This window comes from Dermacentor albipictus, chromosome 1 (genome assembly GCF_038994185.2).
Source record: "Dermacentor albipictus isolate Rhodes 1998 colony chromosome 1, USDA_Dalb.pri_finalv2, whole genome shotgun sequence".
NCBI lineage: Eukaryota > Metazoa > Arthropoda > Arachnida > Ixodida > Ixodidae > Dermacentor > Dermacentor albipictus.
Window position 1 is genome coordinate 190,867,136 of NC_091821.1, and position 27,649 is coordinate 190,894,784.

The 27,649-nt window shown below is 45.8% G+C and overlaps 1 protein-coding gene across 8 annotated transcripts in view; it reads right to left on the reverse strand.

The window, feature by feature from the left end:
- The window catches only part of Oamb (Octopamine receptor in mushroom bodies), a 785,439-nt gene that overhangs the window by 382,443 nt on the left and 375,347 nt on the right, over positions 1–27,649 (reverse strand). The window contains exons 1-2 of one of the 8 annotated variants that reach the window (XM_065426754.1): positions 20,277–20,369; positions 15,004–15,116 (exon numbers count right to left, since the gene is read on the reverse strand). The exons of 6 other annotated variants lie outside the window; for them this stretch is intronic. The gene's annotated coding sequence lies outside the window, so the exon portion shown is untranslated. Of the gene's footprint in view, positions 1–15,003; positions 15,117–20,276; positions 20,370–27,649 lie in introns of those variants that run through there. One more of the 8 variants, XM_065426753.1, reaches the window with a different exon arrangement.

The following is a 27,649-nucleotide window of genomic DNA, read 5'->3' on the forward strand; positions in this document are numbered from 1 at the left end:
GCTGCGCGCTTTCTTTCTGAGAGCCTTATTTTCCTTTGTAGTTTCGTGTTACACTCAGGCGGACAATTTTTTCCTTTCATGAACTTTCCTCCGCCTTGCGGATTTATTTAGAACTGTTTTGATGGAATACTGAAGTCCGACATGACTACGCAAAGACAGTCGCTTGTTTCGAAATGATGTCTCCCGAAGCTCGAACCGGATATCCCTTCAAAACACGGGCTCAAAGCCAAACGTAAAGGTACTTCCATTAAAAACGCATTAACGCTTACACTTACGTTGTGAAGCAGGACCGCGTCATGAAAAGCGCAGGTACAGTCAAAGTAAGCACGTGGCTTACGATCTCGGAGACATCAATGAAAGACATTAAGGAATCAAAGAAAGAAGAAAGATTGCAGAGGTTGATTGTGCTCATTTCCATTATTCCATGAGCCGCCCCTTCTGCTCCAACTTGCCTCAGGGAACAGCTGGCGACCCTGGAAGGACGCGAACCTAGACTTGCTCGGTGCGCTTTGGCGGACGCAGGAATGCGTGCCCGCAATTCAAAGCGAGCTCTAGGCGCGGGACGCGTTCTCGGCAACAACTTGCAGGACGGAACGGAACGAGCAGCAGGAGGCACCGCGTTCTCTAATGGCGGGAAGGGAAAGAGTCCGCTGCCGGAATAACGCGCCGGGTTTCGCAGAGCGCAGCTGTCGTTTGTAGCCCGCATGTGCGACCAAACTCCTGCGAGGTCTCTGCGACAGCGACTGCTTTCGCTCTCCTCGACACACTCTGCGCGGCAGGCTCTCGCGACGGACGCGGTCAGAAAGTGCGCCTAACTAATCACTCCAAACCACTAAAATATACGGACAGCCGTCGCCTGTCTGTGCGAGAGCCGTTAATGAGAGAGGGAGAGAGAGAGAGAGAGAGAGAAAGAGCGAAAGAAAATCGCATGTGCAGTGTTACACCTTGCGCCCACTCAATCACTAAGTGGAAGTGCTCAAATGACAGCGCGGCTGCTTGTGAGCAACAACATCTGCAAAGCGAAAACTGTGAAAGAAAAAGAGGAAGCAGAACAAAAAAACAACAGGAAAACAACAACGGAAGCAAATGAGCGCCGGCACGCCGGCTCTGAGAAGTGGGCTGCAGCGCGGCTGTGCCGTCAAGTTACCAAGTTGACAGAGGTGAGCGCGAATGAGCAAAACCTCTTTCGGCCGTGTCCTAACCGGCCAACCACGCCCAAAGAGCGCTGCCCAGAGAGGCAGCCAACATGGCCATTGTATGCACGCGCCTCCGCCCAGCGTCGGCAAGGAATTGCACGCCCATCGGCGATGCGCCATCAAGGCTCCATTTCCCCTCCGCTCCCGAGTGATACAAAATTGGGTTGCGTCCTTGACGTTGCATTGAGCACGTGGCCGCCACTCGCCGGTAAAATAGATCCAGCCGCCTCGTGCCCCGAAGGTCGAACCCTGGGCGCCTGTTCCCGTTGTTCGTGGTTTTTTCGTGCTCTAAGTGCTATTACGTGCGGCACGTGCTCGGCGGCTCGTCGCGAATGGTAGCGACGCTGCACGTCAGTAACGTGTTTTAGCCTGCCACTTTAGAAGATCCACGCCGCTAGGCTGCTGCGTACCGTCGGCGTCTCGAAAAAAATCATGGAACTAATTTTTTTCAACGTTTTCGGCTATGCCGGTGCCGTATAGAGCCGCCATGCCACCAGAACATGTAATATATATCGCCGTATCCGGACGCCACCCAAAGCAGCAGCAGCAGCGGCCCAGCCGGAAGGGTTCGTAACCGCCAAATGGAGTCACGAAGCCGCGCGGGTTTCCGTTTTCGTTCGTATGTGAATGCGCGGTCAATAAACTACGATTTTGCACTTGGCGTCTCCGTGGCAGCTGCGGAAACCGGCGGTTATCGAGCGGCTCGAGCGGCCCACAAACCTCGCACGGAAGGAAGTTGATGACGCTGGCGTAAGAGTTGCCGCGCCGAGATGAAAGTGCATGGAGAAACGTGAGTCGCGCTCTTGCTCATAACCTTGAGCAACCTGAAAGGTGCACGTTGCATGTGGGGCACAGTGCACACGCATCATGTCACTGCGTATATGCAGTTCGCTGTGTGCTAGCGTCGCGGACATCTTCTTGCCTGATGGGGTGTCAGGGAAGGCGCGACTTTGACACCGGCTGTCGTTTGCCGTTTCAAACCAGGGGAATTATTTACGTTAAATGTGACGCAAGCGGCATTCTGCGCGTATCTTAAGGGACAATAATTGATTTCTTTACCAAAAAATAAAAAAATATGATTGTTTCCTTTCAGAGGAAGCCCTTGTATAATGTAGTTGATGCCTGCTTGCGTTACAGGAAATTCTTTTCGCTTTCTTTTTACACTTGATCGACAAGATAAAAGATAGCTCAAAGTAAGCAATTGACCTCATAATTAGTGATGAAATCAGAGCGTAGAGGCCTTACTGAATAATTGCACAGGGCATCCTACTTGTACTGCGATGCTTATGGCGGTTTTGTTTATCTTTCTCTCTCTCTCTTTCTCTGAGACAGGTTATGTTAGCAACATCAGCAAGTAGCACGTCAAGTCGCATGTGCCTGCGCGCAGGAAGTCGAGTGACGAGGGCCTTCAACTGAGCAGACTCCGACCGAGCGAGCGAAAGAGATGCATGCTGACTTATGTCGAAACCGGAGATATGCCAGCCTGAGTGATAGCCGGACGTGCCAGTATATATTTTGGGCACAATATGAAATAGCACATGGAGGGAACACGAACACACGATGCAACATACACCCAATGACAATACATACACGGTAAAGTTATTTATGCTATACACTCTAAAAAATGTTTACACCGTTTGGGGTGTATATTTGCCACACAACAATAATCGTCATCTGTCTTGCCAGCATTTCCGTTCTTGAAAACGCTGCGCTCCTTACTTTCCTGTCGAGAATGCTCTGTCATGCAGATAACACGCATGCCGTTCGTGACTTGAAAGCACCGGGCTCGCAGTGTTAAAGAAAGAAAATGTGGGCTAGACAGATGACGATTACTCTTATGTGGCAAATACGCACCCCAAAGGGCGCAACTGTTTTTAGGGTGTATAGTGCCCTAAATTCTGTCCACAGAACAATAAAGCAAGTGCCGTTTAAGTTCGCTCACAGCCGAATCTAACTCTATGACACACATGCCGTCACTTTCAGGGATATCATTGTACATTGTGGTAATTAGGCTGTTTTTACGAGATTTTAGTGAAATGTTGCAAACTTTTCGGCTTACATTTGATGTTATCTATAACCTTTCCGATAACATGAGCGTGTCTTGCGCTTGCGCCTAGTAAGATCATACGTGTGTGGTAAAAGACCAAAATAAGCAGCACACATGCCTCAATATTATTGATACTTCCATCTTAACTGCGTTTTCAACGTTTAACAATGTTTTGGATAACAAGTGTACTCAGATCCCTACAGTTGTATTTATCGAAGCCTCTATATATGTCACACTGCTTGATTTTCTGGCGATTATTGAGCAACGCTTTTTATGGTGTTCTCAGCCTCGTGCAAATGTGCTTATGGTGTTTCGTGCTCTGGGCCCTCTTAATGTGCAAGAGTGCCGAGTAAAATATGACAGTTTTATTTTCTTGTTACACATCGCTGGAGCGTCGTGATTGCCAAACAAACATAAAGCTAGCTATTTCGGTTCGAATAATTGTGCTTGAGCAAGCTATTGCCATAATCGCAAGCTCATTCTGCCACTTCTTTCGGCTCTCACGAAGCCCTTGCGTGAACCCTCTTCTTTTTCTACATTCGACTGACTGACTGAATAATTCATTCGGTTCAATGTGCTAAAACAGCGAAGGGGCTATGAGAAACACCGTAATAGAATATTCCGGATTAGTGTTGACGACTTGAGTTTCATTAACGTGCGCCCAAAGATCCTCGCGCGAGCGATTCTGCATTCCCTTCCCATTGCGAGCCGGCCGCTACATCGCATGTCGGCCGCCACCTTGCTACTTTCTAGATCGAAAACAGAGAGCTATTATTTTTTTGTCACTGTGCGCGAGACTTTCTTCTTTGGCGTTGTTGCTTACCTATTGTTCTTCTGCTTTTTTACTTATTTTGTTTTTTTGCTCCCAATTGCCACCAGTTTGCGCGCCGACCCCAGACAGCAGCTGCGAAGTACCCTTCTCACAGCCCCTGACGTTCCTAGCTCCCCCATCAAACTGAAGTGCCCGCAGCCTTGGCCCCCTCAATGCCGGTCGCACTCCGCCGCGCGTCGGGCATCGGTCATCGCAGCTGACAGGGCGACGATATAGTTACGCCCGCGGCCGTCGGCTGCTGGTGGGGCATGTCGCGACGCTCGGCCTTGCCTGGGCTGCGTAGTCGGAGTCGCGTTGCAGCGGAGGCACTCTGCCAGGCCCGACATTGTCACACGCCGTTGACGTGGCATTTGGGAACGACTGTCGATGCTTTCGGAAGTTTGTTGTGGCTGTTTTAGCAGCCGGGCACTGTGTTCGTGTGATACATTGGAACGGTGCGTGAGCTTCGAAGTTTCCCAAGGGTGTGACGAACGATTTTGGCACGTTCACCATAGCGCTGTGGAGGGACTTTTTTCTGCGCTTATTTGGCGTTTGCGAAGTGACATCTTTGTCCTAACTATGTGACCGCAAACGACACGCGATGATCGGTGCCGTCGAGGCTGAGTTAAGTTGCCTGTTAGATTAGAGCATCCCGTAGTCGACTTCACAGCCGTCTCAGTGTGACTTTTCTGTTTTTGTTGCTCATATGTGCCACTATTCGCAGCGAAATTTGTTAAGTAGGGTGGTACCGGGACGTAGAACGTCAGATTACTTACGTCAGAACAAGACAGCTTTTGATGCCGTTTACGGATATTCAGGATTGTTTTACACTTGAGAGCCACATTTTATATGTATCGAGGTTTCCGCATCATGTTTACTCAGCTCGTCAGAAATAATGAGCGCTTAATCCACTGCGGGACAGTCATATGCAGTCGTATCGGCTACAATTCGTAAATTGGAATTCTTAATTGCAGGTAAGGTAATTAATGAACGATTTATTTCTGATATTTTGATAATTAGTTTATTATTCATTTCGATTTATCGCGCAAGTAATGTCCACCTTTTCGGGTAGACTAACTCAAGGACTAGAATTGTGTCATCTGCCACACACGATGTTATAGAATTGCTTAAGGTCGTCGCAGAAACACCTGTATGGTATAAGTATAACAGCACTTCGTGTTCAGTGGCCAAAGAAGAGTCTTGTATCTAATTAGCATCGAAAGAGGCCAAAACAGTCAATGAGCTTAAAAGGACATGAAGATAGACAGAACACGAAGAAACATAAACTTGATTGCACAGCTATAGGCTACAGCTGGCATGCCCATTGACAACGCGAAATCAAGCGAACAAACAGTGAAATAAAGAAACGAAACGGACGGGATTAGTGTGGACATCAACTGAGCTTTATGAGATGTTACAGATATTCGCGCAGGCACAAACACAGAGCACAAGCAAGGGTAAATAACCACAAGGTTGTACAATGCTGTATCAACCAAATAGACCGGCTATCCGGCTTGATACGCGTATCTAGATCCATTATTCTCTTCGACATCGCGTAGGTTTTTTCACGCGTTTACACATGAGCGAAGCCTGAACGAAAGTGCGCTCACACGTGATATTGAGTCGCGTCACCAGGTGGCATGCCGAGCTTGCGGACGCTCGCTATTTCGGGAGATACGAACGCTGTGTTTATAAGACATGAAATATCGTATATTTACTGACTGAAGCCGCGTTGAAGTAAATTTACAGTTTTTCGATGCTTCTCGTTCTGATTAACACCACTTCTATGTAAACCTTTTTCAATGCTGCTTACTTTAACGTAAAAAAAAGAACATGAGAGGCAGAAAGCTCGAACGAAATAAGACGCATTTATGTAGCACAGAAAAATGTTTACCGGTCATCCCAGCACGCATTCAGGCAAGGAATACGCACGTTAGTTCTAGTGCTAGGCCTATCTGCGCAGGAACCGAGAACTCTGCCTGCGTATCCTGATTATACCTCGGCGTTATGGCTGCGCTGAGCAGAACTCCACAGATAGAGCTTAGTCGTTATGCTTTTTGTTAGCGACAGTTTACACTGCTGATTTATGGGCTTGTTCTCGCTTTTAAGTTTCAAGGAAGAAATACGTGTTACGAAGTCCCGCGAGGAGGTTTGTCGAGCTTCTGAGTACAAAAATTAAAGATGCCGTCTGTACATATTTACGTACAGACGGCATCGTATTTATGTACGTCTGTACGTAAAGAACCTCCAATCGCACTTGCACGTGCGTAGTGGGCTTTAGTATTTGTTGCTTGGCGAGTATGGCGAAGCTTGCCAGTGTTGTAGGGCTCTGAGGCACAAGATAAAACCGCAGCGCTTTAAACTCTCGATAGCTTGTAGGTTCTAAAGACGTCAAACACGTTCAGATACAGTTGCAGTGACGAAGGCTGCTGTGACGTAAAGACTTCTACCCACCCGATGAGTCTGTTTTGCCTAGCACCAGTCGAACCACTTGTTGCACAATAAACCAATGTCTTCCCCCAACACCTTTTTCTTTAGTTGTCTAAGTAATCCTTCTTCCCCTCCCTTCACCCCCTTTATTTTTTGATTTGTTGTTGTCTATTTCAGTAAGATAGACTTTGAACATAATTAGAAGGGCGTCCGTTCTTAAAATACAGCCTTTGAGCTCACACTACCTCGTTCTTCTTCTTCTTCTTCTTCTTCTTCTTCTTCTCCTTCTTCTTCTTCTTCTTCTTCTTCTTCTTCTTCTTCTTCTTCTTCTTCTTATTATTATTATTATTATTATTATTATTATTATTATTATTATTATTATTATTATTATTATTATTATTATTATTTGACACTTTGGTGCCCACACCGACTTCGTCGTCCATTAGTTTTCCATCACGATGCGTCGCGGCATGAGTTAAAAAGAAGGTTAAAAGGAAGCCTTCCACTACATTTGCGTGAAGTGAACCGCACGTAGTACAAGAAATTAATATGGGTGCCGCGGTGCACTTCTGACGTAGAGTTACGAGGGAAGCACGGCAGAGCAAAGAGAAATAAGCGGGAGAAATATGGGTGACTGAGGGGGCGGCAGGCGAGCAAGGGCAGACCGCAGCCCTGCGAGGCGATACTGCTCGCACAGTTAGGAGGACTACAAGTTAAGGCCTCGTAAAGTACGCAGGGAGAAGAAAAACGGAGAAGTTCTTGTTTTTCGCAGTGACATAGGAAGACATAGCAAGAGCGCTAGTAGTAAAAACATAACTTGCGTCGAGACAAAAACTGGAGAGGTTGGCGCAGGAGAGCCACGGCAATTTACTTCCTGGGGTTCGGCGGAAGCGCCTGTAGGCATCTGTGTAAAATAATGCAAACAGCTAAGCACAAGGGCGCGGTCCGGCCATACGTCTTTGCAGCAGCGAACACTATTAAACTTGGTTCCGAGTCTTCTCGGTACACGCTCGGCCTTGTTTTTTTTTGCCCCCCTCTCACTCGTCCGTTCTCTCTTTCACTTGGACCTGTCCGGGAATGAGCACGCTGTTCGCCCTATTATATTTAGCAGGATTGAGCGCGGCTGCGAAGGAGAATGAAAGAATGGGGAAGAAGACAACGAGCTCAGCGAAGCTCCCGAGGGAAGCAGGGAGCTTACGCGGCTGTTCCACTACAACGCGGAGCTGTTTCGATAGAGCCCTCTGCAGCGTTGCTACTTTGTTAGGAGGCGTCGGAGTCGGTTACTGACGCTGCGCCGACTGGGGGGCTGAGCGGAGTGTTAAGGGCACAACGGTTTCGTTAGCCGGCTTGGACAGTATTGCTTGGTTCGTCTCGTCTAGTATTGCTAAAGACGCCACAGAGAAGGAATGGCAGACAACGCCAGCCAACGATTGGATATTCGTTCACTGTGTCTACTGATTAATGAGTAATCAGATCACGCAGGAGGAAATGCAGATTGCTCGACTAAATCTTATCTCTGAGCATGTTCATCGTGTGGCCTAATAGCGTAGTTAAAGTCAGATCCCCGTGAGGACTGCAAATTTCTTCGCAGAAGTGGTCGAAACCACTGGTAGTTAGTTCTTCATATCGCTAGCGGCATCATGTAAACAGCAGCCGCTGGCGTCATTGCGACTATGCTCTGACTGGAGCTGCCTAAAAAAATATTAATTTCTTTTTCTATTTCTTCTAGCTCGGTATAAGGTAAAATGCAGCATTTTTGGGAGATTTGAATTTAAACGAGAGTTTGGTTACCTCGTGGTGGCGTCAGCTGCCACCTTTCAAACAGCGAAAAAAAAAAAAGGAAAGCTCAAGAAACAGTGAAAGTATGATGACCCATTGAAGATATTCCAAGAGCGCGAGCAGGCGTGCAAAGTTATTGACACGATTAAAAGGGAGGTACAACAAGAGCACAGCAAGGCCCACATACATGTGCAGTTTCGCAAGGAAGTTGAGAGTATCCAAATGAGTCCGAAAATATGCACAGATACGCACAACTTTTCAGACTATTGAATTGAAATAACTACACTTTCCTGTATACACATAATTAGATAACTATGCATAATTACACACAATAATCTAATGCCCATGGCGCATTTTTAATATATTGGATTGCGACGTATACAGGGTGTCCCCAGCTAACTTTAGCCAGAGTTGTAAAATATGCGAATGCCACGTAGCTGGACAGAACCAAGGTAATTTTTGCCGTCGCTCGGAGATACTCAAATTATTTTTTTTTCCTTTCGCCTAAATAGGTAATGAGTCCTAATTGAATAATCAACTTGTTAAATACTATAATTAGATGTAAAAGGCTCAATGAGAAAGTTGTACAGCAACAGGAAAGACTCCCGATACAGCTTTCTCTCGCTCAACACGTGCTGTATAAAAGCATTTTTCTGAGCGCTAAAGAAGCCCGCAAATGCATGCAAAGTGCCTCGAGCGGCCAGTCGCGCGGCAATTTTGCGTGTGCTACGTGGCATTCGCATATCTTAAAACTCTGGCTAAAGTTAGCTGGGACAATTCGTATAACAGTTGGGTTTCGACAGGACGACACAAACTTAGTCTCCCTTCTTTCTAAAGGAACAATAAAAGCGACAAACGTTTGTAACCCCAGTACTGGCCACAGGACAGGCATGTTTGTTTGGGCGGGTATAAGTTAGAGGCGGCGGTTAAATGGTAGACGACTTGACGACATTATAGCATCCCTTATCAGTTTTTGCATTGTGGTATCGTATCGTTGGCACTCGAATAGAATGGGTGAACATCCTCGTTCACGGGGCTGCCAGCACACTATGGACTAGCAAGAAACTTATTTTGCTCAAAACAATGCCGGGCATATATGCTGCACGAAGTCGCTGATGATCGAAACATAGTTAGAAAATTTAGTTCTCGATGTAATTTGACAGAATAAATAGCCTTAATATAAGGGTCACTAAATATTAATGGGGAGCACTTGGACTACACCTAAAACATTAGGTGTTGACATGAAGCCGACATATTTTTTTTACCAACAGGAAGAAAATGAAAGCGCGAATAAAAATTCATCATTTTTCGACACCTGTCTTGCAGTTGCACCGGCTGCATTGTTTCTGAGGGATATTGCAGTGCCCTGGGGTGCCTATAACGTATAAGTATTTCAAACGTTTCTATTCCAATTCTGCACTCAGCCCTCCGCGATCGGTCACAAACTTCGTTGGACCACCCCCACTTCGCCTGTCTGTCACGCGACCTCACAAAACCCGCGATAGATCCCCATCTGATATGATTTGTACACACTGATTATGCATGATTTGACCAAACAAACAAAAATAGTTATTTCTGATTCCACGCCTTTTCGCCATTAGCCCTCGGCTATTGGTTAAACGTTTTTTGGGCTGCACCCACTTCATCTGTCTGCCACCCGACGTCACAAAAGCGTAAAAATTCACCGCGCCAAAGTACGCGTTAAAGGTGCATTAATATGCCGAACAAAACTGACTTTTCTTCTGAATAGCTGCAGGCTCTCCCGTTCCGAAAGGAATAAAAGATGGCTGCCGCCGATCGCTGTGGCACTGGCTACTCGCACCTGCCGCAGAGCATGGGTTTATTTGCGCCTAATAGAACTTCTTGCGCGGCAGTGTAACGTTTTCGAGCACTTTCGGCACGTTTACGACCTCGTTCTGCCAACTCTTCTTTGCTGAGGATCCGTTTTAGCGTCACTCTTAAGCTTCCGCTGCATGGCGCCACGATTTTTGATCAGCCACCGCAAGCTAAGTAAGGAAAAGCGGACCAATCGCAGACGCCGGCACCACCCTTGTGATCCGGTTGTCGATTTTCAGTGCAGTGGCTCGGCCTTCTCCACTTGAGCACGCTCCTCACCTCTTGTCACCGAATTAGATAAGACAAGCCACTCAGTGTAGGCAATGCTATTCGTTTTTAAAGCAAACAAAAGTGATTTCCTACAAACGAGGAGAGCGTTTGATTGGTCTGTCGAGACATCCCTTCGGGTCACCGCACAAAGCTTGCGTCAGCGGTTACGCAAATCTGACGTCAGGAGATTGGAATAAAAACATATTGGAATAGTTTTACGTTATATGGTCCATGGTGTGCGATTGAAACCTTATAGCTTTATACTCGCAGGCTCTAGCTTTTTGCAGACTTTATCCCTGTTTCCCTTTTTCCATTCCCCCTTTCCTTTATTCCCAGTGTAGGATAGCAAACCGAATGCCGCCTGATTGATCTGGGTGCCTTACATATATCCATGCGGCGTCTTTCTCTTTCTTTTTCAGGTTTCATACACTAAGTGTGTGACACATTTCATTCATTAGTTCCCGCTTGCTTTCCGAGCAGGCAAAGTGTGTTGTGATCGCGATTGCACGGCATGTCTGGTTGCGCCATACAGAACGTCATCAACGCGTATAAAATACGCGAGTTAAAATCACACAGATTCAACGAACATGTTGGAATCTATGTGATGCACAGCTCTATAGTGAATCGGTTAAGTAAATGCTGTAGAACTAACGGTGATGGGTACACCTCTGTTTACTTTCATTTTATGTAACGTGTAATTTCATGCAATGTTTCTGCTTAACCACTACAAAGTTACTTTTGTAACCTTAATCAAATTTATAACTTGAATTAAAACCTTAGTAATACAAAGCAAGCTCTGTTTTAAATGTGACTACTCCAGAGCTGTATTTCTGACCAAATATATTATTTGGCAACGCTGAAGTAAATGTATTTCGCAAAAAGAAAAAAAAAGGTCATGAGCCATTTCACTCTGTGAAGATGCACGACCAGCGAAGCTGTGTAACAAACGACAAATAGGTGGCACAGAATTACGAACAAATGTACGAACACTTTTATTGTCTTGATCGGTTGTTATCGTGACGAAAAGTACGCACACACATTTACATTTATACTTTCCGTTCATTCGTGTTATACGTCCGTTATGCACATTCGTTATATACATTCTTGCTTTCATTTAGCGGTATATTGAGCAAAGAATTTTGAGACCGAAATCACCGCACCGACTGCCAGAGTCAGTTCCATCAGCGCCTTCGCAGAGGGAGGGGCAGTATGGGACGCTGGCATGATGAGCGGCAAAGGAGCCAGCTGTGGTGATGGTGGTTTTTGCTCACCCACATGAAAACTTCACGGAACCCTAGCCATAAACAGTTTCGCTGTAGAAAGAAGATAAGTGCGTCAAAATGCGACCGTTTATGCAAGTTCGGCCGCCATGTGTGCATTGAGGTGACCCACGTAAATGTAAGGTACATAGCGCACATGATCGACCTTATTATAATAATCGGGTGATCAGGCACGTACGCAGGATTTTTTTTCGGGGGGGGCCCGCCACCTCCATCATCATCATCATCATCATCATCATAATCATCATCATCATCATCGTCGTCGTCGTCGTCGTCATCATCATCATCATCATCAGCCTGTTTTATGTCCACTGCAGGACGAAGGCCTCTCCCTGCGATTACCCCTGTCCTGCGCCAACCGATTCCAACTTGCGCCCGCGAATTTCCTAATTTCATCGCTCCACCTAGTGTTTTGTCATCCTCGATTGCGTTTCCCTTCTCTTGGTACCCATTCTGTAACCCTAATGGTCCAACGGTTATCTAACCGGCGCATTACATGACCTGCCCAGCTACATTTTTTCCTCTTGATGTCAATTAGAATATCGTCTATAGCCGTTCGATCTCTGATCCAAACCACTCTCTTTCACTCTTAACGTTATGCCTAGCAATCTTCGTTCGATCGCTCTTTGCGTGGTCCTTAACTTGCTCTCAAGTCTCTGCCCCATATGCACTGGCAAAATGCACTGGGAAATGCACTGGCAAATGCATTGGCACTGGACATATAGCACTGGCAAAATGCACTGATTGCACACCTTACTTTTCAATAATAATGGTAAGCTTCCAGTCAGGAGCTGGAAATGTCTGCCGTATGCGATACAATCTATTTTTATTCTTCTGTGAATTTCCTTCTCATGATCAGGGTTCCTCTGATTAATTGATCTAGGTAAACGTACTCCTTCACAGTCTCTAGTGGCCGACTGGCCATCCTGATCTCTTGTTCCTTTGCCCGGCTATTTACCATTATCTTCAACTTCTGCATAATAATATTCAACCCCACTCTTACATTCTCTCTGTTAAGGTCTCCAATCATTTGTTGTAACTCGTCTGCATTGTTGTTGAATAGAACAATGTCATCAGCAAACCGAAGGTTGCTCAGATATTTGCGGTCGATCTTTACTCCTAAGCCTTCCCAGTTTAATAGCTTGAATTTTTCTAAGCACGCAGAAAATAGCTTTGGATAAATTGTGTCTCCCTGTCTGACCCCTTTCTCTATAGGTATCTCCTTGATTTTCTTGTGTAGAATTAAAGTAGCTCTAGAACCTCGTAGATATTCTAACGCGAAAGACGAGTCAGTAAGACGAGAAACTATTTACAGATTATATTTACAACAACGGTTGCAGCACTGACCGGTTAGATTCACAGCGCGAGCCCAGTTCGTTCTTCCTCCTCTTTTCTGGAGTGATGGCGCCTACGCGCCTCATTCAAACAAACAGATACCTCACGCATGTAGCAATATTTTCCAAGCTTTTTACGTAAGCGTTCTGTACTCCTTGATTACGTAGGGCCTCTACGATTGCTGGTATCTCTACTGAATCAAATGCCTTTTCGTAACCTATATAAGCCACATAGAGAGGCTTATTGTACTCTGCACATTTCGCCATAACCTGGTTGATGACATGGATCCGATCCATTGTAAAGTATCTCTTCCTGAAGCCAGCCTGTTCCCTTGGTTGACAAAATCCAGTGTTAACTTAACTTTATTGGATATTATTTTGGTAAATATTTTATATAGTAATGGGAGCAAGGTAATGGTCCCATAATTGTTCAATTCTTTAACGTCTCCTTTTTCTTGTGGATTAGTATAATGCCTGCATTCTTCCAGTTTTCTGGGACCCTTGCAGTCGATAGACACTTCGTATAAAGAGCCGCCAGTTTTCCAAACATTATGTCTCCTCCATCTTTGATTAAATCGACTGTTATTCCACCTTATCCTGCCAGTTTTCATCGTTTCATGTCTTGCAGGGCCCTTCTGATCTCATCGCTAGTTATAGGAGAGTTTCTGTATCCCGTTCATTACTGTTTCTAAGTGAACTATCGTGACTCCTCTGGGTACTGTATACAGGCCAGCTTAGAATTTTTCCGCTGCTTTTACTATATCTTCGAGATTGCTGATGATATTATCCTTCTTATCTTTTAGTGCATACATCATGGTTTGTCCTATTCCAGGTCTCTTTTTTTACTGATTTCAGGTTGCGTTCATTTTTTACGGCTTCTTCAGTCTTTCTCATGTTATAGTTTCGAATATCAGTTATTTTCGCCTTGTTGATCAGTTTTGACAGTTCCGCGAATTGCGTAACGCTGTGCGGCCGCCAGTCCCATACAACCACGTAGAGCGCAGGACTCTGCGATTCTAGACGTACTGCGTTCACTGCGAAAGGTTAGAAAAACACCCACATAAGCACAGCAGAGAAGTGGCTACGTGAGGCGGTTGGACCGATAACTGTAGAAGCGTCATTCAAAACAAGTAACTGTTCTCCACTTCCGGCGGCCTTTTCTCTACTTCCTTTTTAAATAAAAAGATGTTGATCCATAAATATTCTCATAAACAACGGTTAACTTTTTTATAATTCGCTTTTGCTTGAAGTTTGGTTGTTGCCTTTGCCCTCTCCCTTAGTAGATCGCTTAATTTCTCAACTCCTTGCGATTTTTGTTTCCAGTTGCCAATTTTGCGCGAAAAGTGCTATATAGTTAGGCTAAAACAGACAAGGTAACGGGCGACGGTCATCTTGCTAGTGGGTTTAAGGGTTATTGCAGGGTTTCATGATGGACGCTCTTTCACATTATTCTATTTCCCACCTTATCTAACCCATATAACGTGTATATGGTTCCAGGCATCTGCCAGCGTCGGGGCGAGCCGTAACTCAAGGAAACAATGAAGCTAAGGGATAAGTTAAACGCAATTGGCGTTTTCTCCGGCCGCAACTAGTTCCATGAGAGCACAGACCAGCTGAGTAACAGCCGCATCCCTCTCCTGGTCCCAGGATCAGCCTAAACAAAGAAGGTTGAACTAACAAAAGCAACAGCTATGCGCGTAATGGTTGAATAGATGGTGACAACTGAACGCATCTCGAGTTAATCGCGCGGGTGCGGAATCTACGAGAAAACTTTCCTTCACTTTACAAGAGATGCCGATAACTATCGCCATCTAAAAGGAGTGAAAAAGGCAGCATAATGCTGACCGATGATCAACTGCGAAGTCTCAACATTCATCTGGCGGCGCTTTAGGAATGTGTGAGGAGTGGTGGCGTGGGTGGGGAGGGGGGGGGGGGGGGGGTTATGCCACTTGATTTCGGGGGGGGGCCCGGGCCCCCCCGGGCCCCCCCCTGGGTACGTGCCTGCGGGTGATCATGTTACCTGGCTTTAGTTCTTGCTCTCAACGGGTCCAGTGCAGAGCACCGCTTCAGGCCGCAGCGCCACACAACGCCACTGCATGGCAGCATCCGCTTTCGCGCTGCAGCCTCTCGGAACTGGACGGAGACAAGAATCCCCACCACGGCTGAGAGCTGGAATGCGCAGCTTTGTCGCAACAGACATCAGAAAAAGTGCCCGACCAGTTACATCTGGCTAAGTCAGGAAAAAGTATATAGGGAGGTGGAGCGAGACCTGTCAGGGTTTCCATATTTTGTCGTTTCCTGTTGTGGCTACATTCGGCGACCGTAGGTTTGCACAGGGTTGCAACAATGCCGTAAACACGCGCACGTATATGAGCGTGCCGATATGAAGACCTGCGAGGACAGCTATGCTCGCGCGTACGAAGTATTCATCCCAAACAGCAAACTTGGCGAGCGACGCTGCAGCGTTGTCGCACGCCGGCTGCCTTCACGCTCAGCTGCAGCACAAAAGTAGGTTTCTTTCCTTCTTCTATTTCGTAGAAAATGCATTTTTACAAATGAAATTTCACCAGCCTTTTTTTTCTGTGTTTAGTTTTTCGACTCACACTTACCACTTCACTTTCTCATTTCTTTTTCTGTTTTTCCCCCCGTGAGTATCTGGTTCACAAATTTTCTTATCCCTGAAAGCACTATACATCGGGTGTTTCAGTGAAGACTGTCTCTAATTAATAAAATAGGGAATTCGGCACGCAATAACACGATTTGCAACACGATTTGCGATAATAACACGATTTGCAGCAAGGGCGGACAAAAGAAGATTTCCTTCGCTGATCTAGCAATATAATTAACCAACATTTATTAATTAACTTTTAATTAGAAACATTGGGCCACCAATGCCAATTGCATGTTTGTGGTTAATGAGGAGATCATAACAAATCAGCTTTTCAAACGAATCAAGCACCCTTATTTAAAATAGGCTGGCGCGAAGAGTTCTACGTCATTTTGTTGATTTTTAGTTGTTTGATTAATAGTCATCGTCAAACCGAAACCGAGCGCGTAAGGAGCGTGCATAACCACACCTTAACGTTACGTCACGTGGCACAAGCCGTGTAACCAATGCAAAGAGACCTCGAGGGCTAAATGCAGTTAGCTGAAAAATTGTGCCCTCGGTACACAACCGTGGGTGTGCGTTGCCAAAGGCACCAGCGAAAAGCTTGGCCCTCTCTTATTTCTGTTCTTTTTTTTAATCGTACGCATTTATTAGGTCTAAAGATATGCATTGCAAAACTTTGTTGTGGAAAAAAAATGTTTTGTCTGCCTCAGGAGTCTGAATTGTGCCCCTAAGAGCAAAACACGATGTAAATAAAGAAATTTAAAAAAATCCTTTGATCCCAATACATTGTAAAATTCTGATTTACTGTGCACTCTGCAGTGTAATCCTCCACTCTATTTTTACTTTATTTATAATGCGAGCAAAAAGGCCACCTTGCGGCATCTCAATATATTTTTATAAAAAAAAATTATATTTTGTTAACCGTTCTTGGAAACCTTGCGTGAAATGATCGGATAAAATTTTTTTGACATGCAAGAGTCACGAAATATTTGAGAAAAATTTATCCCAATGTTGAGGAAAATTGCACTTTTATCACGTTTTCAGCTGTAAAGAAGGTCTACCTAAAAATATGAGAGGTTGCTCGTTTAATACGATGACACACAACAATTTGTTTCAGAAAGCCTAACGGAAGCAATTTTTCTTTCAGGCGAAAAAAGTGCGTCTTGAAATTTGGTGCCTACACAATACGGCACCGTTGACCAGCAGTCCATTCACTGCAATACACGCCTCGGGGTGGCGGGAAACTTGATATACTCAACGCGTTTTTCTGAGGAGGGCGTTGAAGAAGTGCTTGAGACTGCCGGGCGTGCGTTTATTTTGCAGATCGTAGGCTGCGTGTTTCTTTTTTTTTGTGTGTTTGCGAACTTCACGCTGCAGTACCCTTCTGACAAAACACACACATGGTTCGAATATATCCGCATGGTAATAAACAAGAAAGCACAAACGCACGAACGAAATTCCACTTCGCTGCCAACCAGCTCCAACTCGATGGCTGCATAGCTTGGATAGCGCGTAGTGCGGAATTTCTAGTCTTTGGAAAAGGAATGGCACGAAGTCTCTCGCCCTACTGTACAATGTTGTTATCGCATTCTTCAGCGCTGGGCTTCCTTGGCACTCCGAGTTGTGCCCGATGTGGCGCGTGCGACGGCACGAAGGTCGTACAATGAGGGAGCGGAACACGTCGAAGCACCACTCGAGAGAACAACTGAACGGGAAACGCAAACTGCTAGGGGGTGGGTGGGGGGGAGTGAGTCATCCAAGTAGCTGATCCCTGTTGTCTGTGGTGGGCGGCCAGATGGGCTTCACATTCGGACGATCCGCGCACGACTGACGCCATCGTTTCTTGCGGCCAGGTGCACCGGACATTCCAACAGGGGGTTACAGTGGGCCAATTGGCTATGCAGTGTAGTGAAACACTGAACTCCGGCACGAGATTGGGAACTATAGACGTGAGGAAGCGGACTCGGGACGAACAAGAAGTGGTGTTGTTACTTTGTGCTTCTTGCGTGCCCTGCCCCGTCCCATTCTTCACGTCCAGATCTCAGTCTACGGTATAATGCCGCCGCAGAGTGTTACGCTATGCGCACTTCAGCGGTAAAATGGATCAGTTATCTGTCTGTTGCTTGACTCTGCTTAAGCACAGTCACTGCTGCATTTCTTTCTTTTCTTTTCCTTTTTTTCTCTTTCATCTTTCTTTTTTTTGTTAAAGATCATGCTTTCATTCGAGCCACAACATCCGCGTGATAAAGTTTCTATTCACTATTATTTGCCCTACATTTAAATAAAGAGCAATATTATGACGCTCGCGCACAGTTCCTGGCGATCATATTCCCGAGCAATGCGTTGCCAATAAATCAACCTCTTGATGTGTACTGCGCTGATTTTAACAGCTACTAATGCGTTCATTAAAACACTCGGTTAAACAATCACACATGGCTTATCAGTTCCTTCATTAGATTCATTAAGGTAGGCTATGGTTGATGCTCGCGGCAAATCGAGGGTTCCCTCGAAAATCTGCCTTTGAAATATTTTTATGTCGTAATAATGCGTGACTTTATTTGTTCCTGGGTCACTTTGTCTCGGTACTCAAGCTGAACAGAAGTAGGTCACATAGACGAGACAGAAAAAATGGTTAACGCCATAATTTTAAGCGCACGAACTGCTTATGATGTACATGACATAGCCAAATATCTCCCACCATTCACCAGCAATCATTGTCTGTAAAACATAATTATATGACATATCACCAGCAGCCATCGATCCAAATACATAACCGAAAACCCGCAACGAGCCTTCAGCGTGCGCGCTCAAACAGCCATTCAACTAGTGTCAAAACCCTTCTGTTTGTTTTATGCTGCGGAGCCCTGCTGCACCATTAAACTCGCACCACAGCTCTGTTTCAATCTTATGGTCGTCAGGAGATAATATTCCCCCAGCAAAAGAATCGACGTGACCCTGTGCTACACGCGAGCGATAGGCGTTATATTCTAAGGACTTGCACTGCTATAGGCGTAATAGTTTATGGTTTAATTCATTCTAATTCGTCGCGGTAGCTAAGTGCTATGGCGTTGCGCTGTTCAGCTCGAGGACGCGGGTTTCATCCCGGTCACGATTGCCGCATGCCGAAGTGGGCGGCATGCAGAAAATGGTAGGCGACCCTACCCTTTGACTTAGGTGTCTCTTAGTGGCACTCTCACCTCGGCGTTGGTGTTCTTTAGGTTAAGCGAGTGAACGTCTTTCCCTGGCGCGATATGCGGGCGAGGAGCGAGGGAGGGCGAGGAGGAAGCGCAGCGCGCGCCAGCTACCGGGGCGTGGCCCCCTAGCGAGCGGCGCACGAAGCGCACCTTACCCACCCTTTCCGGTGCTGACGTCAGAAAATGTAACGAGCGCGCACGCGCAGCTGTTGCGAACAAGCGAGCGAGCAGGTGAGCGCCGGGAGAAGAGAAGCGAGAGAGGTAAGAGTGACGTCACATCCGCTCTGCTAGGCAGATGTTCAATCTATGGGAGGCAACTGTTTTCCACTACTTCCGCTTTTTACTTCCGGGTTTCCCGGAATTTTGCGAAAGTCGTGCTCACCTGGCGGGTCTCTAAAGTCTACGATTCTGTGCTTTGGCGGGTGGTAATCAGTGGTTTCTAATTAATTCTAATTATTGCAGACACTTCAGTAACTGAACTTGTAACTACACTTATGCTATGATATCTCTAATAAAACCCATAAATATTGTACTGTGCCATTTTTCTTGTATTTTTTTCTGATTTATTTTGAATTTCGTCCCCGGTCGTCTCAGGAGGTGAACTGGAAGCGCTGCGCAAAAAGAACAAGACTGTCACTCGATGCTCGAACCGCTAAAAAGCTCGTGTACCGTGCATTGGGTGAATATTAAGGACCCCCGACGGTCAAAATTAATCTGGAGACCGCACTACAGAGTGCCCATAATCAGATCGCAGTTGAAGCACGTAAAACCGCAGAAATTAATTGAATTAATTCATCGTATCTGAATTTCAAACGTTCTGCTTTCACTCTGCCTCACTAATTTTAATTCGGTCATGGAAAGACAGGTTGACATTAGGTTGTCAGTAAGAACATTTGGCATCCTTTAGGAATGTCATAGCTGGAATGGCAACGTAGTTTTGTGTTTTCTCCTCTTTAAGTGACGTAGGTTGGTGTCTGACAGATACTCTACGAGCTCTTAACTGTCGTTAGCCTGGAGAATGATGGTGTACTTTTTGTTCTCGCGGTGCAGACTGCTGTTGGATCTGTTGGAGCAGCATGACCAGCAGCCACCAAACACAATGTGCGTCTGAAATTATCACACAGGGAGCCACGCCGGACGCAGTGATTCAGCGATAAGTGTCACAATTTGCGCAAGTTTCGCAGAAAGTAACAAAAAAGAAAAAAAAGAGAGAGAAGGAGAGAGAATCGGAACAGTGATTGCTCAACCTTATTTCCCAGGGCTCTGAGCCTGGATTGAAGCAACGCCGTAAGTTCAAGATTCTATCCTGCGGCAAAGATTGGGCAAGCATGTTACGCCACCGGGACTATCCTGTCAATCTTTGCGGCATAGCAATTGGAAAACGTGGTATACGGTCTTCTCCTTCGCAAGTCAAGCGTACAGGAGGTATATAGTTACTGATAAATAAATAAAAAATAAGTAAATAAATTTGCGTGCGTCATCACTCACGTTCGGAATACAGTTCCACTCTCCAGCTATGCATTGGTCATCATTCACGTTCTTGCCGCTGAGTTCCGCTGTACTTCATGGGGTAGCTGCTATCTGCACTCTGGAGAGGCTTCATGCACAGGAGGAACGTCGTCTCGTTCGCACGGTAGCGTCTCACATGCAGCGGGCGGCTCAACTTGCGAAACGCGATGCCTGCTTCACGGCAGTACGGTTTTGTCGTCAACCCCCATTGTGGTCGATGTCGTTAAGCCGGCATGACCTACACGAAACAGGCCGACCGCTTTGGTGCACAACAAAAGGAGCTGTCATAAAGGCTGCCTGCAGCACCTCAGTCACCGTCAGGACTGCGCAACATATACGTCCTTAACTGGTGCAGGGAAAGCAGCAAATTCATGGTGCCTCCTGACCCCGAGGCCGCATAGCGAGAAATGGGAAACTCTAGAAAACGCAGTAGAAAAGGACCGTAAAACGCAAGGGAACCCGTTACATTATTGTTTACGACACAGATAAATTCATTACGGCAAAAAGTAAAACAAGTTTCATGCAGTGAAAGCTGCCGAAACGGCGAAGCTTGTGGTCGTTTTCTGAAGTTCGAACTCGTGTTTAACGTGATTTTCATGAAAGTCTTTTGTCTCGTTGTCGACGTTTTGCTAGATTCGAGCTGCGTTTCCGGATTGCGCACACTCTTCAGTTGCGTGAGGTTGTAATCAAACCACAGTCTATCACACATCTTGCAGCTGTGGCCGCACTCACGGTCGAGGAATTCTCTCATGAACCGTCCATTGGCATTCTCCGTGGGAGATATCTCTCTGCGTCAAAGTCCCTGATCGGCCTCTCACTCTCGAAGTTGGGTGTTGTTTGCCTGTGCGGGTGCTTCGCTTGGGTTGCGTTCGCTTGAAAGGGGAGGGGGGTTGGCTTGCCTCCACCAGCGCTTGGCTTGCGCTTCCCGTTCTCGATCCTCGGCGGTAGCGGCCTCCCTCCGCTGCAAGCTTCGCTTGCGCTTGTCGCTCTCGAAGCTCGGAATTTGCGCGACGTCTGCGTTGCCGCTCGCGCCCAACGGAAGCCATCGGGGCATCGCGAGACACCTGCTCCTATGCCCCCTCTCCTAACCCCCCCCCCCCATGTCCTATCCCCCATAGCGGTCATTAACTTGCAGCCCCCCCCCCCCCCCCCACCCGCCTTGCGTGACACCACATGCCGCGCTGCGTAGGCTCGACTCAGAACAGCTCCGCTCTTAAAGAACAATTTCCCTGTGCCCTTTTAGGTCTATGCAGGGTGTCCCAACTATCATGCACCAAGATTTCACAATATGCAAATGCCACGTAGCTGGACAGAACCAAGGAAATGTTATTTGCCGTCGCTTGAGGATACTGAGACTATTTTTGGCATTCCGCCTAATTATATAATAATAATAATAATAATAATAATAATAATAATAATAATAATAATAATAATAATAATAATAATAATAATAATAATAATAATAATAATAATAATAATAAAAATAATAATAATAATAATAATAGTCAGCAGCAGCAGCCTGGTTACGCCCACTGCAGGGCAAAGGCCTCTCCCATACTTCTCCAACTACCCCAGTCATGTACTAATTGTCGCCATGTCGTCCCTGCAAACTTCTTAATCTCATCCGCCCACCTAACTTTCTGCCACCCCCTGCTACGCTTTCCTTCCCTTGGAATCCAGTCCGTAACCCTGACAGACCATCGGTTGTTTTCCCTCCTCATTACATGCCCCGCCCATGCCCATTTCTTTTTCTTGATTTCAACTAAGATGTCACTACCTCGCGTTTGTTCCCTCACCAAATCTACTCTTTTCTTCTCCCTTAACGTTACACCCATCATTCTTCTTTCCCTAGATCGTTGCGTCGTCCTCAATTTAAGTAGAACCCTTTTCGTAAGCCTCCAGGTTTCTGCCCCGTACGTGAGTACTGGTAATACACAGCTGTTATACACTCTTCTCTTGAGGGATAATGGCAGCCTGCTGTTCATGATCTGAGAATGCCTGCCAAACGCACCCCAGCCCATTCTTATTCTTCTGATTATTTCAGTCTCGTGATCCGGATTCGCGGTCACTACCTGCCCTAAGTAGATGTATTCCTTTACCACTTCTAGTGCTTCGCTACCTATCGTAAACTGCTGTTCTCTTCTAAAACTGTTAAACATTACTTTAGTTTTCTGCAGCTTAATTTTTAGACTCACCCTTCTGCTTTGCCTTTCCATATCAGTGAACATCCATTGCAATTGGTCCCCTGACTTACTAAGCAAGGCAATATCATCAGCGAATTGCAAGTTACTAAGGTATTCTCCGTTAATTCTTATCCCCAATTCCTCCCAATCCAGGTATCTGAATACCTCCTGTAAACAAGCTGTGAATAACATTGGGGAGATCGTATCTCCCTGCCTGACTTCGTTCTTTATTGGGATTTTGTTGCTTTCTTTATGGATGACTACGGTGGCTGTGGAGCCGCTGTAGATATCTTTCAGTATTTTTACGCGCGGCTCGTCTACACCCTGATTGCGTAATGCGTCCATGACTGCTGAGGTTTCGACTGAAACAAATGCTTTCTCGTAATCAATGAAAGCTATATATAACGGTTGGTTTTATTCCGCACATTTCTCTATCACCTGATTGATAGTATGGATATGGTCTATTGTTGAGTAGCCTTTACGAAATCCTGCCTGGTCCTTTGGTTGACAGAAGTCTAAGGTGTTCCTAATTCTATTTGCGATTACCTTAGTAAATACTTTGTAGGCAACGGACAGTAAGCTGATCGGTCTATAATTTTTCAAGTCTTTGGCTTCCCCTTTCTTACGGATTAGGATTATGTTAGCGTTCCTCCAAGATTCCAGTACGCTCGAGGTAAAGAGGCATTGCGTATACAGGGTGGCCAGTTTTTCTAGAACAATCTGCCCACCATCCTTCAACAAATCTGCTGTTAGCTGATCCTCCCCAGCTGCCTTACGCATATGCATAGCTCCCAAGGCTTTCTTTACTTCTTCAGGCGTTACTTGTGGGATTTCAAATTCGTCTAGACTATTCTCTCTTGCATTATAGTCGTGGGTGCCACTGGTACTGTATGTATCTCTATAGAACTCCTCGGCCAATTGAACTATCTCATTCATATCAGTAGTGATATTGCCGGATTAGTCTCTTAACGCACACATCTGATTCTTGCCCATTCCTAGTTTCTTCTTCACTGCTTTTAGGCTTCCTCCGTTCCTGAGAGCATGTTCAATTCTATCCATATTATACTTCCTTATGTCAGCTGTCTTACGCTTGTTCATTAACTTGGAAAGTTCTGCCAGTTCTATCCTAGCTGTAGGGTTAGAGGCTTTCATACGTTGGCGTTTCTTGATGAGATGTTTGGTCTCCTGCGACAGCTTACTGGTATCCTGTCTAACGGAGTTACCACCGACTTCTATTGCACACTCCTTAATGATGCCCGTAAGATTCGCGTTCATTGTTTCAACACTAAGGTCCTCTTCCTGAGTTAAAGCCGAATACCTGTTGTGTGGCTTGATCCGGAATTCCTCTAGTTTCCCACCTACCGCTAACTCATTGATCGGCTTCTTATGTACCAGTTTCTTGCGTTCCCTCCTTAAGTCTAGGCTAATTCGAGTTCTTACCATCCTATGGTGACTACAGCTCACCTTGCCGAGCACGTTCACATCTTGTATGATGCCAGGGTTTGCGCAGAGTATAAAGTCTATTTCATTTCTAGTCTCGTCATTCAGGCTCATCCAATCCCACTTTCGGCTATCCCGCGTGCGGAAGAAGGTATTCCTTATCCGCATATTATTCTGTTCTGCAAAGTCTACTAATAACTCCCTCCTGCTATTCCTAAAGCCTATGCCATACTCCCCCACTGACTTATCTCCAGCCTGCTTCTTGCCTACCTTGGCATTGAAGTCGCGCATCAGTATAGTGTATTTTGTTTTGACTTTATCCATCGCCGATTTCGACTTTGATGACCATGGTGACCAGGAAGCTTTCGACTTCCTGGTCATCATGACTGGATATTAGGGGCGTAGACCTGTACGACCTTCAATTTTTACCTTTTATTAAGTTTCACAACAAGACCTGCTACCCTCTCGTTAATGCTATAGAATTCCTGTATGTTACCAGCTACATTCTTATTAATCAGGAATCCTACTCCTAGTTCTCGTCTCTCCGCTTCCAAGGTAGCACAGGACGTGTCCGCTTTTGAGCACTGTATATGCTTCATTTGTACTCCTAACTTCACTAAGCCCTATTATATCCCATTTACTGCCCTCTAATTCCTCCAATAGCACTGCTAGACTCGCCTCACTAGATAACGTTCTACTGTTAAGCGTTGCCAGGTTCAGATTCCAATGGTGGCCTGTCCGGGCAGGCCTGATGATATATTTATTCATAATTAATTATTCATATTTTCAAATGTGATAATAAGATGAAAATTGTCAATGAGACAACTGTAGAGCAAAATGAAAAACTCCCGTTACAGCTTTCTGTTCATCAATACCTGCTACATAAAAGTGTTTTTCCGAGCGTGGAAGAAGCCCGCGAATACGCGCAAAATGTCTCGAGCGGCCAGTCGTGCTGCAATTTTGCTTGTATTCACGGGCTGGTTTCACGGTCGGAAAAACCCTATTATGTAGCACGTATAGAGCAACAGAAAGCTGTATCGGGAGATTTTCAAGTTGCTTTGCAATTTTCTCATTGACACTTTTCAGCTAATTATAATATATGAGGATATAATTAATTAAGACTAATTATGTAATCGGGCAGAATGCAAAAAAGAAGTAGTCTGAGTATCTATAAGTGACGACAAACAATACTACCTTGGTTGTGTCCAGCTACGTGGCATTTGTATATATTTAAATCTTGGTGCATGGCAGTTGGGACGCCCTGTATATTTTTCTAAAAGCAGCTTCACACAGGCCACTTGCGCTGTCATTCCGTTACTTTAATCTCTTAATTTTCCAGCGGCGAGGTACTAGAGAAAATAATCAAAAGCAAGCTATCAACACCACTTGCCACAGGACCGCTCTGTAACTTTCAGAGCGCAATGGTGAGCTAAACGAGAACGGCATCGTTACTCGCGAAAGACTGTCACTTAAGAACGTGCGATTGAAACTTACTGATACGACCCTTCTCTACCAGGTACGTTAACGTCCTCCCGCAATGAGCTGTGCGCTGCCTTCGTTGCTTCGGTGACGCTCGGTGGAAAGTTGCGATCTCAGGCAAGGATCATTAATGCCAGACTAACGGTTTGAAAACGTCCAAAATAGGCACAGCCGGCAGCGCAGGCTAAACCGCAAATCGATCGTCGGGACCCAGTTTCTTTCGGCGTGCGCGGCAGCGGAGACAAGGCACTGTTGCGAGAACTTTGCTCCGCCGCTACTCAATCAATGGTCGAAAATAAATCGTCCCGGGTGTAAGCTCGTTTCTTTTTATTGCAGTGAGCAGCCTACGTTTTCGAAGTGAGTGCACCGTTGAAAAAGAAAGCTTGCAGCTACTTGCCAGTCGACTGGTGTCCGCTACAACAATTTTACTGCTAGCGAGAAGCAGAAAAAAAAAGAAAGAACAAGAAAGGAAGAAATATGTTTTGAGGTTCTTACAAGTATGCCTGGCAAAACAATATTGCGGCAGTAAAACGTTCTGTGGACCCAAAGTAAGCAAAATCTGTCTTGCGAAGATTGAACACAGTTGCCTAAACGCGGGCTTTTTTGGTTTTACGTACAGAGAGACATAAATGATGATTGCGCGAGATTTGAGTATGTAGACGGCATGGGGTTAACAGAGTGGCGAGAAGGCGCCCACTGGTATATGCCACTGCTTTGAAAGATGCTGTTGTTGGCGCGATGGAGATCTTTCGTACTCTTCCTCCTATTGTTTTCAGCAGACCAAAGAGCTACGACCTTTAAAATGATTCTTACTGATCACCACTTCTGATTTACGTGAACGATAACTGATATATACGGTGCTTCGCAAACGTGTAGAGGCCAAAGCTTTTCTCTTAGCATAATATGTGCGCTAGCTGTCTGTCCGTTCACCGGTAGAGGCTTGCGGTTGACTCAGGCATGATGTTATTGCGATAGCAATTACAGAGACACACCAGTAGCATTTCTGTCGTCGTCGTGGCCGTGAGGTTCCGTATAAAGTGCAAGGGCGATAAAATCGTCGCCGTGCGCCATATGGCGTACGTGCGAGTTAAAGCGTGCCAGTGCGAGCCAGTGATCGCGGCTCAACCTGGCGCACGCAAGGGAGAGAAGCGGGGAGAAAGCGCGCTGTCTTCCGTCGCGCGCAGGCCGCCGCTCTATCTTGAAAGTAGGGTGTGCTAGACAATGGTCGTGGGCAGAACGGCCCTCTCCCACTGAGGCGCCGCGTGTCGAAAAATTGTACGAGGGTGCTGCGAGCGAACTGGACTGGGGCGGAGACGCGCTTCGCGGCATATTCAACGTAATTTCGCTGCCGGTGCTGAGACCGATTGCACGCGTACTATCTTAGAATGGTGCTCTATTTCAACTGCAAATTTATATAGACGCCCTTTTGCTACGTTTACATATTTGAAGCATGGGTTATACAACATGACGTCTTCAATTTTGATGTCGTTGTCATGTGCGTCGTCCGTTGCGCAGACGCTGGCGGACGTCCAGTTTTTCACGCAGAAACTCTGTGCAGTAAAATTTTGCATTTTACTTCCTTTGGTGCACCGGCGAATATTGTAGGCCCCTACCGATTGTTGTTTAGCCAGGTGAACTGCTATTTTTAACACTGTTTTCTAAAAGTAACACGTTATTTTTGCCACAGAAGCCGCCTATCTACAACATGGAGCTGCGAAAGAAAGTTTTATTGATATCGTGTCATTTGACGCGCTCTTCTCGTTGATGGAATATCTATCAGGGACAATGATCAAAGAAAACAATGTTATAGTGAAATGAACTAGGCTTATTGCCTGCGTGGCGCGAAAAGATGCAGATGACCAATGCACTTCTAGGTAAATCTAAGGGTACATAGTCATATATATATCAAAGACATACGAGTAAGAGAAATATTGTCAAATGTTTTAAATGCACTGATTGACAAAATGAAAACTCCCGACCGTAGTAAGCGTGTTTCTTTTAAAAACTGCACCAGCCCCAGGTGAACCAATCGACTTTCCGAGAAAAGGAATCAAAGCAATTATTGGACAACAATATGAACAACAATGTTAGGGAAAATATATTGCATATGTACTCAGACTGAATCGGGGAGACCGGGAAGTCTTTACCTATGTAATCTCCGTGCCTTGACTGGCGATCTCCTTCCACATGCCAGCAGGCGAAATGAATTGGAAACATATAATCGTATAGTATTTGCTACTCAGATTGTAT